Source organism: Sebastes umbrosus, chromosome 3 (genome assembly GCF_015220745.1).
Source record: "Sebastes umbrosus isolate fSebUmb1 chromosome 3, fSebUmb1.pri, whole genome shotgun sequence".
In the NCBI taxonomy this organism is placed as follows: Eukaryota; Metazoa; Chordata; class Actinopteri; order Perciformes; family Sebastidae; genus Sebastes; species Sebastes umbrosus.
This window is the reverse complement of record NC_051271.1, coordinates 7,698,612-7,707,944: the sequence shown is the minus strand read 5'-3', so window position 1 is coordinate 7,707,944 and position 9,333 is coordinate 7,698,612. Positions and strand designations below refer to the sequence as shown.

Genomic DNA, 9,333 nt, shown 5'->3' with positions numbered 1-9,333 from the left:
AAATCTGTGTATAAAAGCTCTGTAGATTATCAGTCTATCCTAATTCTGTTAAGGATTTCTACCAGAGCCCAGTGCTGAGCCACACCCTTGTGTAACAACATTATGAAGCAATCTGAAATGGATGGGCTGGATGCAGAGAGGATTTAGTAGCTTTTTCAGCTCTTTGATATAATGATGGACGCCATTTAGTCAAATAAAAGAAGGAGCTGGTGGATCCACACCCAACAGGCAGCTTCCTGTGGCGAGAATTTGGTTTCTGGGTTCAGATTTGCATTAACATTGAAATTATTTTGCAAATATAAATGTTTTAAAACAGTTTTTTTAATCACGCAGCAGCAAATTAGTTTTAATATTCAAACTGCATGAGTTTAAGTTAGGGATGCACCAATTTTACTTTTTCACTCCCGATACCGATAGCGACACCTGGGGTTTGGGTATCGGCCGATACTGAGTACGGATCTGATAGCAGTGTTTAATTAATAAGCTATGTGATTCCAGTCATTTCCACACAGTGGAAGTGACTGGGATCATTCTTTTATGTGTAAGGCAACTTCAGGTTTGACTTAAACATCACTTTCCTAACTTTGTGAAACAAAATGTACACCAGTAACTTGGTAAAAAATCTTAAAAACGAACATAATTTTTATTTATTATTAAAATAATAAATCGTACATCAGCAACTTGGTAAAAAATCTTCAAAATTAACATAATTTTTATTCATATTAAAATAATAAATTGTACATCAGCAACTTAGTAAAAAAATCTCAAAAATTAAAATCATTTTTATTTATTATTAAAATAATAAATCGTACATCAGCAACTTGGCAAAAAAATCTTCCAAAATTAACATAATTTTTTTTTTATTATTAAAATAATAAATCATACATCAGCAACTTGGTAAAAAAATCTTCAAAATTAACATAATTTTTATTCATTATTAAAATAAGAAATTGCACATTAGCAACTTGGTAAAAAAAATACATTTGAAAATTAACATAATTTTCATTTATTATTAAAATAATAAATCGTACACCAACAACTTGGTAAAAATCTAAAAATTACAATTCAAGTATAAACTTTTTTAATGCAGCAATTAACATTCCAGTATATAATGTATATAGTATATAAACATTAAAATTAATTGAATAGGTCGGCCCCATTATCACTGCTATCTGATCCAGCTATTTGAGTCAGTATCGGCCCGATATCTGATCCGGTATCGATGCATGACTAGTCTAAGTTGAAGAATTAGTGAAACTTTAGGCAGAGTTTGGGTTTTTCCCCTCTCTCTGGCTCAGTGCCCTGGCTCAGAGTCCTGTAAAGAGCAGAGATGGAGACGCAGACATGACTCACTCTCTCGCTCTTCATTGAGGCACATTAAGTACGTGTTCACTGACGAGTCCAGTGGTTGATGATCTCTGCTGAGCCTTCATTCCTCCCTTCACTCTCACAGTTTTACATTTCTCTTTGCCCTTTTCTTCTAAATATCTCCATTCTTCCTCCTCGGCTCTGAGCTTTATTAGAGAAAACAACAGTTAATGTCAGATGTCTTCTTAACCCATTCACTCTTTCCTCTCTCTGTGAGTTGCAATAGTCTTTGTATGTCTTCTCCCTTTTCATTGATTTCTATTGTGGAGCTCGCAGCTGCAGCTCCAAAAAAAAAAAAGCATTCAACTCGCAGCTATTGTGGGCTTGTACCATAGGGAAGTGGACACTGTGCTGGAAATGAAACTTTCTTCATTCTGAAAGAATCCGTTTTATTCAGCCCAACTATCCAAATCTCAGCAGATAGAAACCCCCTTTGTGTTTGTGAAGAAGGAAGAATATTAATCATGCAACCTGAGGTGTCAAATTTTATTTTAAGCACAGTGAATAAACATGTGAGTGGAAGGAAAAAGGCTTGGAGTTATTCATTTCATGCTTAGAGACCCCATGAAGAGATTTTTGGGAACTTCTGTTTAATGAGATTACTTTGCTTTGCTGTCTTTTTTTTGTGGTAATTTGGTTGCATGCAGAATGAGAGACAATCACACAATTGACCTTTGAAACCAATGGCAACGCAACAGTGGAAAACATCATTGCAATTACTTCCACAAATTAAAAATACTCCTGATTTCCATGTTTTAAGGAACAATAATACATTTTAATATATTTACAAAGTTTCGAAGCCCAAAAAATGGCATTTGTGACAGCCCTAGCATTTACTGAGCCAGGAGCGTCAAAAGAAATAATGCTATTAGTTGCATTATGGGAAATGTAGGATCCTGTGTTTTTGGAGTTTGACCCATACTGGGGACAAAAATCAGGACTTTGCTGCTTCAGATTTGTCTCTTGTGAGTCCCCCAACTTTATGAAAGTACAATAGCCTTCATGTAACAGGTGGCAACAATCTACAGCCGACCACACTCACATGTTCTGGTCCTGCCCGAACCTCAATACATTTTGGTCTGAGATCTTCAACACACTTAACGTAGCATATAATACTGCTATTATCCCCGGCCCTCTCTTGGCTTTGTCCGGAGTGCCCCTTCAACCCAATATTTCTAACGACATGCAACATGTTCTCGCCTTGTTGGCAAGACGACTTATTCTGTTTAAATGGAAACATGTTCTACCTCCGACTTGCAATAGGTGGGTGAAAGATATGTTACTGTCCATTGGTTTGGAGAAACTTAGATTTTTAGATTTGTCATATAGCCTACATATGCCTACAGGTACATACAGGCAATTTGACCTCAACCCATCCTTAGCTATAGGAGCAGTGGGCTGCTGTGAGGCGCCCCGGGAATAAATAAACTGCTGGAATACCCCTTTCACCTTTTTTTTCCACTGGCTTCCTGTTTGACAATTGAGCTTGAGGATATTTTGCTTATTCTTGTTGAAACTAAATTATTCAGGGACTCTTTCTATTAAAGATACCAGATTGCACTCTACTTATTGTTATTTCTCAGGGTTTTTTTCTGTTCTGTGTAAGTATTTATATATATATATATATATATATATATATATATATATATATATTTAAATATATAATATATTTAAATATATAATATATATAATATTTAAAAACAAAGCTGTATATCTAAACGCTCTCTGACCTCGTTTTTTTTAAACAATGGATGGAAATTATTTATATATATAATATATATATATATATATATATATAATATATATATAATATATATTTAAACATATAATATATACAATATTTAAAAACAAAGCTGTATATCTAAACGCTCTCTGACCTCATTTTTTTTAACAATTAAATTAAGTAGCTCCTAAATGCCCATGAGGAGGACAACTCTCTTCTTCCCAGCATCCTTAGGGGTGGCCCCGGACCCAAGGGCTCGAGCTTTGTTTTTGAATTCGACGTCACTCCTGCTTTGCATAACCGCCAGTCTCGCGCCGTTGATTGGAGGACCGCTCGCGGGATTTAATCTGCATCTTCTCTTTTATGACCAGAGCCAGCAGCACGCGCTCCACCGTCTTCTTCTTCTTCAAACCGCCGCCGGACTCCTCCTCAGTCATTCCTCTCGGTCACTCCCCCCGCCAGCCGCCAGCCACCAGCCCTGGTCCATCCTTCATGAAGGGGAGCAGCCTCACCAGCCTGCCGCCGCCTCTCAAACGTGGAGGGAAGGACACGAAGAGGGACGCTCGGGTTATTGTTTAAGTCCGGTGAAATTTACGGCTCCCGTCGACATATTTAGTGCATCTTTAACCGAGAGGGAGGAGACTGTTGGTTTTCTCCGGAGTCTTCAACGGCTGAGCTGCAGGCGGTTGGAAGGTACGGAGAATTTGTCAACGTCTCCAGCTCGAGCGTTGAATTTATCCAACGTCTCCAGCTCGAGCGTTGTTTAAGTGAACGTCACCTTATAACGTTTCTTTGTGTTATTTTAACCGATACTGTTTACTGCTTAGTTAAGCTCACCCTCCTTTTGTGTGTGCATTTCAAATTAACCAGACGTTATTTTGCCCTCTTCTTCTTCTTTTCTTTGATGGTGGGATGTGTAACGTTAGCATGGGATCCTGTCGGTTCGGTGGTTTCAACGGTGTTTTTTTACTCTCAAAAACATCCGTTTATTTGGGGTATAAGACTTCTCTGCAAGCTTGCACGGCCCTAGTTGTGTATCTGGTTCAATGTATTGACTGTTTCCTCCCAGCGAGCTGCTCCTCCACGGTCTATTGTTCTGTGAGGCTAAAAACTGGGCCTTTTGCTAAACCTGTGCAGAATTGTTTGTTCTCTCAGAGACAAATGGTTTTATTATTAAAGCTCCACTTGAGGCTTGAAAAAAGCACCCAGAAACTCTCAAAGCAATGGTGCCAAAAGTTGGATCCTCCTGGGACCACCTGGGGGTCATTGACAGGGGCCCAAACAACACGAGGAACAATTTAATAATGTTGGAAATATTGGACACTGGTGGTACGATACGATACAACTTTATTGTCAGTTTGCACTGAAATTCATTTTGCATCCATAGTCAGCTCAGTTTGAGAAAAAGTAGACATACTGTTACCATAGAAAGACAGACAAGTAAGACCCATCAGACAAAAAACAAAACACATCATAATTATTCATACATAACCCATTACAAAATTGCCATCTGTCCGCTGGATTTACATGTCTTTAGCAGCATATTAATTATTATTTAGCAACAAGATGGACCGATGGACAAAAGCGTTCTTTAGCCTGATGCGGTTAAATGTAGGGACTCTAAATCGCCTCTTGGAGGGCAGAAGTTGATATTCCCCATTTAAAACATGTAAGTGGGGGCAATAACATCTGCACAAAGTGTTTGAAATATTGTAGGAACTCCTGTTAATGATTCATCTGGGCTTTTAGTTTTTCAGTTTATTTGGGGTCCCGAAATCCAGGAAGATATGTCTTTGTTTATCTATTGAGATTAGTTGAAAAAAAAATTGCTAAAAAACAAAATGTATCAGCAGCATTGATAGATGTGGAAAAAGTCATTCTGAAGTTGCTTACTAAACCTGTATTTCTTGCCTGCAACACCCAAGCCCTTCAGTGCCTCCTCAGTTGTTGTTTCTTGCCAAGATAACCATCATCTCTGTTTTCATATTTGCATCCCTGCACATGGAGGAGGCTAAAAACTTTTGCTAAACCTGTGCAGAATTCAGCGTGTTTGTTTCTCAGAGACAAATGGTATTATTAAAGCTCCACTTTAAGGCTTGAAAAAACACCTAGAAACTCTCAAAGCAATAGTGCCAAAAGTAGGGTCCTCGGACCACCTGGGGGTCCTTGACAGGGGCCCAAACAACACGAGAAACAGTTTGATAATGTTGGAAATATTGGACACTGGTGGTGGGGGCAATAAAATCTGCAAAACGTGTCCCATGTGTCTTGAAATAATGTAGGAACTCCCGTTAATGACTCATCTTGGCTTTTAGTTTTTCAGTTTATTTGGGGTCCTGAAATCCAGGAGGATATGTCTTTGTTTATGCCTTTGTGACACCCTCCTTTCAAGCAGCTCACAAAAAGATTATGCACACACTTGCCAGCAGTATCTCTTCTGATCCCTTGTATGTTTTAAATGGGGAATATCAACTTCTGCCCTCCAAGAGGCGATGTAGAGTCCCATACATGCAAAATGAATTTCAGTGCAAACTGACAATAAAGTTGTATCGTATCGTTTATCTATTGAGATTAGTTGGAAAATAATGCTAAAAACAAAATGTATCAGCAGCATTGATAGATGTGGAAAAAGTCATTCTGAAGTAGCTTGCATACTGGATTTCTTGCCTGCAACACCCAAGCCCTTTACAGTGCCTCCTCATTGTTGTTTCTTGCCAAGATAACCATCATCTCTGTTTTCATATTTGCATCCCTGCACATGGAGGACTGATCTCATTCTTGATTTGGCAGAGCGACAAGAGAAAAGTGAGGAATACAAGAGAGCTCAGAGGCTAGACTATCGGACGGCATCGTCTGCAGATCTCAGTGATAGAGGGGATGCTGTTTTGGCTCAGAGTCTGCATTACATAACCAGTGTGTTTTGGGCTTTCTGGGTGTGGTGGGCAGGCCTTGGTTGGGTGTGGGAGCAGCAGTGACTCTCTCTTTGGCTTCAAACAGATATTTGACATGCAGACACTCACTGGGGAGTGTATAGCCTCCTGAAAACCCTCGTGATACAGCTGTCAGGTGGTGCACAGGGTTGTTGCTGAGGAGTTTATGTCACCTGGGTGTGAAACCAAGTGTGACACCTTTTCTGACTTTATTGCTAAGCTTCAAGAGCTTATTGGAGGGTCACTGATGCTGTGTTTGCCTGAATTTGAACTGGTGTGTCGTTGTGGCCTTCAGTTGCCAACAATCCAGTGTGCACGGGTCTCAATAAAGTTGGGAAATATCATGGGACCATGTCACATTTATCAGGTATTTGCATTTAGTTGGTCATCAGTTACTGGTGCCAGTCAACCATTACGTGTTCAAGTGCAATCTTAGAACTTCTTCTACTTATTCTTCTAGCTCTTTTAACCAGAGTGTTTGAGAGGTTGGCTTCACATTGTTTGGAGTCCCGCAGACAAGATGTGTAAATAGAGATGCACCGATCCGGCTTTTTCAGCCCCGATACGGCTTTGGGGTATCAGCTGATGCAGAATATCGATCTGATACCGGTGTTTAATTAATAAGCTGTGTACCTCTCTTTGTGGAAGTGACTTAGATCATTCTTTTATGTGTAAGGCAACATCAGGTTGGACTTAAGCATTGTTTTCATAACTTTGTAAAACAAAATGTAACAAATAAATACATACATTTATTTTTCTTTATTAATAAAATAATAAAGTGCAAACCTTTTTTAATGCACCAACAAATTGGTTAAAACTTAAACAGGAATTAAAGTTACAGTATGTAATGTATATAGTATATAAACATAAAATTGAATTTAATGGATCGGTCCCATTGTCACCGATATCCGATCCAGCTATTTGGGTCAGTATCGGCCCGATATCCGATCCAGTATCGGTGCATCCCTATGTGTAAATAATGATCATTTCATTTCAATTGAGTATCAAGATGTTACAACAATGTTTAGTATGTTTTTTGAGCATAGCTTTTTAAGAGAGCCCGATGTCTCCAGGACTCTAAGGAGAACATTTAGGGTTTAGGGAAGCATCTTAGCCCATCCAAATGAACCGTTAGTTTTGGTGTCTCTTTGAGGCTATACTAGAGGATCAGGAACAGGTTCTACCCGCCCTTCAGGTTTTGTGAAAGACCCACAAACCTCCTGCCTCTGAATTGGGACACAGGCTGTGTTAATTCTTCACAGCCACTTCCGCTGTCAACACCTCTGTTTCCTCTTCCTCTTCCTAAAGGCCAAAGCAAACCAGAAGAGGCACTCAAAATAGTTACCTCATTTCACTGCATCCTATAACCTTGAGAGAAGTCTCAAGGGATCGGATAAGTTGGTCTAAAAAGAGGACACTGCAAGCATTGTGAGAAAAATAATTGGTTTTCATGTTTAATCATCACAAACATTTACTATTTCTTCATCTGTTAGTTCACTGCGTAGCTTCAAGTTCAATGTCAACTTCAAATAGCCTACTTTTATGACCAATGCAGGCTGCAGTTGTTTATTTCAGGCATGACAGAAATGCAGGTGGTTGACATTGCACCATTTTTGGTAGTATGCCTGTTTAAAATGCCACACATAGGGAAACAAATCAAGGCTGAAGCTCTATGACTGACTGAGTGAAATGCCTGTTCTGTGTCGTCACCTTCAACACCCTGAATACTCTTCTCGACTACTTGGGAGCTTTTCTCAAGCTTGTAGTCAGATTTCAGCATCCTTAGCCCGTCTGCCGATAATTAGATTTTATCTGAGATGACAGGCCTGTGAACAAAAACTAGCTACTGTCTGTGGTGTCAGCTTCACCCTGTTAAATGGTGTTGGATTAATACATCTAGGGGCTGATGATTTGTGCTGTTTATTTAGCTTAGCATGGGTTCATGTGCAGCAGCTGTGAGAGGTTATGGATGTTGGGGGTCAAGGGTTCAAATCTATTCTCCACCATGATCCGACAGTGTGAGAACAGAATGTACTTACCAATCACTCTCTGCCTTATCAACAAGCATCAGTGTTTTTAGAGTCATTTTGAAGAAGATTAAAAAAGCTAAAATCATTCACATTCAAGAGCTAATAAAAACTGCTGCCTTTTTAAAATAAAGGAAGGTCACTTCAGTATTAACTGAATTGATCTTCCTATAGCTCATGCAGAATTAATGCAAAGCTGGCCTAGCAATATGCATTCAAGCATGCAATTGCCTGAAATTTTACTTTAGGGCTGTTTCTGACGATTATTCTCATTATCAATTATTCTGCTGATTATTTTATAGATTAAGCGTTTGGCTCATAAAAAGCCCATCATAATCGCAAAGGCAAGCCTGACTCGAAACTGATGCTTTATGTCGGTATTTACAGCATGAATTGTGAACCTTTTTTTAGTTTTTTTTTCTGTATCTCTGGGAACTCACTCAAAAATCAGGGCAGCTGAGTGAAAAGCACAACTCTTGTAAAGGGCAGAGCATTCGCATCTGCTTGGAAGTCAGCTGCTTTTACAGCCTGCGACCAGTGTCCGTCTCAGGCCCACGCCCATGGAAATTCAACTCCTGTCTGCTTTACTGCATCTGTTTAGGGTGACATTCGTGAGTTAAACTATATTTCATCATTCACCCTTAAGGTTTCTAGTGCGTCTCTTGTGTTGCTCTTGGCTCTTCCGCTGTGGGACGGCGAGGAGGTGTGGTGCTGCAACTCTTCGTCACTGTGGTTTGGAGGCTGGCACTCTCCTGCCTATTAGAATAAAGTGGTGGATGCTGGCGCTGCATTTTTAGGCACTCAGTCTGTCTGGACTGTGAAGCTGGGCTCAGTGCACTGTAATTATTTAAAGAGTAATTCAGCACTTTTGTAGTCTGTTTGTTAGCTCACTTTGGTAGCCTTAAATGCCATCCTAAAGAGGTTCTGTTGTGTCGTGCCAATATAGAGTTTTTTTGAATGACTGATTTTACAGGGAGCATTTGCATTAATATTTGCACTGCTACATATTGCAGCATGTATAGACCTGTTATATTTGCAGCTAATAAAAGAAAGAAGTGTAGATGATATATAGTAACTGTATAAAGGGAAAGGAGCATAAGTGTATTATACGACAAGGATGCCCCATTTGCCGCGTGTAGCAGCTGTCTCTACTGTTGCAAAGCTGTATATTTTGATCTATTTAGTTATTGATCCAAGTCTGTCTGAAGTGAATCAAAGTGCACAGCAGGTATAAGGGTGTGTTTGTTTGTGTTGAGCAGGCTAGGCATATCCTGTTATCGTCCTC

At 39.4% G+C, this 9,333-nt stretch overlaps 1 protein-coding gene across 1 annotated transcript in view; it reads left to right on the top strand.

Annotated features, from left to right (window-relative positions):
• Window positions 1-3,317: 3,317 nt before the first annotated feature.
• Window positions 3,318-9,333, top strand: part of si:ch211-214c7.4 (nascent polypeptide-associated complex subunit alpha, muscle-specific form) — a 37,531-nt gene continuing 31,515 nt past the window's right edge. The window contains exon 1 of the mRNA XM_037763967.1: window positions 3,318-3,784. The gene's annotated coding sequence lies outside the window, so the exon portion shown is untranslated. The remainder of the gene's footprint in view (window positions 3,785-9,333) is intronic.